A 1,734-nucleotide genomic window follows, 5' to 3' on the forward strand; every position below is an offset into this window, starting at 1 on the left:
AGACCGCGGCGCGGCGGGGAGGGAAGCGCGCGGGGACCGGGCCTGCCCGCACGGGGCGCGGGAGCCCACGGTGGTAGTGGGTTTTTGCCCACGCCGGGAGAGCAGGGACGTGGTCAGATTCTCGCCGGAAAACCTCAAGCTGGGCGACACCTGTCAAGGGGCGTCTTCCCAGCGCTGGGAATTTCATTTTGCGAAAGCTCAGGTCAGAAGCCGTGGGCGGAATTGGGGTGCCGGGTGGGAAAGAGGGTTCAGGGCATTGTGCGGCGCGCAGGAAGGGTCGTCGTTCGGGCCTGCAGGGGCCGGCGGGCCGGCGCTCTGAATGGCCAGCGAGGGGAATTTACATAGTTATCCGGGGAAGAAAGGAGTGGCCGGGCACTCCGGAGCCGGCCTCTGTCTATCAGGTTGCCGCGAGCGCGGAGTCCGGGTTTCCCACAGGGTGGGCGGGGAGGGCCGCGGGCCTCAGCTGATTGTTCCAAGAAGTCGAAAGTCTTAGACTCGGGAGGTGCCTGAATGCTTTCTGCCCCCGGGCTCCGCACTTGGCCTGCGCGACTATGAATGGTGTTTGGAGAAAGTGGGGCGCCAGGGGGCTTTCCTGCCTGGGAAAGCCAGGAAGCTGGCGAGGCGGGAGCCTTTCGGTCCTGCGCAGTCCGCACCCCGCCTCGTCACCCCGCCCCGTGCGTGTCCTTGAGGCAGCTTTGCGTTCTCAGGAGAGCTGTCCCCGTGTGCAGCATGAAGGATTCGTGGCGCGGTGTGCGCTGGACGTCACAGAATAATCCTGACTCGCAGATCGTCTGCTGAGTAGGCCGTCTGGTGGAGGTGGGTAGGGATGGAGTGACAGGTTGGAGACAGTGCAAGACACACCGCCACGCATGCCCCTCGGAGCCCTCCTTCCGGCCTCGAACACGCTTATCCCGTGCTTCCTGCCGCTTTCCGAAGCAGTTCTGAAGTCCTCTTTCCTGAGTGTCTTTTTAAAAAGTGTGATGAAAAAAATACGGTGAATGCTGCAGCTGGATTAGTGGCGGTGTGTTTTTTTACTGCAATAAAAATTGAAATATTTCCGGTACTTTCAGTGCTTACCGTGTGTGAGTGTGAGCGTGTGCGCGTGCACGTTCAAACTGTCCCGCTTCAGCCTCTCAACTTCTGTAGCTGAGACCCCACCCTCTTGCACTGGGCTTGGTGCTTATAGTTTTGAAACCAGTCGTTAGCTTATCAGGAATTCCCTGCCGTTTCTGCAGCCCCGCGGCGTTCCATTACGCAGGCAGCGTAGGCTCTGAGGGCTGCAGTGGAACCTATTTAGAGCGAGCTGCTCCTAAGTAATGCACAGTGCGTGTGTTTTTCTGAACGTGACGTGATAGATTCGTAGCTGCAATGACATAGGATTACAGTCCCATCACAGGTTGGCTCATTATCAGCTCTTTGTCTCACACCATCCGTGGTTTTGTTTTTCCAAGTACAGAAAAAGCTCCGAGAATATTTACTCCATTCTCCTAAGAGACATGTGCTGGAATTTAGCAAGCAGATGCACACGTCACGCATACCTCACGTAAAGTGTTTCAAAGTAATCGTCCTTGAAACACTCCCATTTTATAATCATTTATGCATAAAGCACTATGGATATTTCTTTATCATGTTCAGTCAAGTTTCATAGGGCATTGACAGAAGCTGTATCTTTAGTCTTCTGGTGTTTAATTCTCTGGCTTTTTTGGCTGTGGCAGATGAGTCGAGTGTCTGAGC

This window comes from Chinchilla lanigera, unplaced genomic scaffold (assembly GCF_000276665.1).
Source record: "Chinchilla lanigera isolate Chin_1 unplaced genomic scaffold, ChiLan1.0 scaffold00001, whole genome shotgun sequence".
Lineage (NCBI taxonomy): Eukaryota > Metazoa > Chordata > Mammalia > Rodentia > Chinchillidae > Chinchilla > Chinchilla lanigera.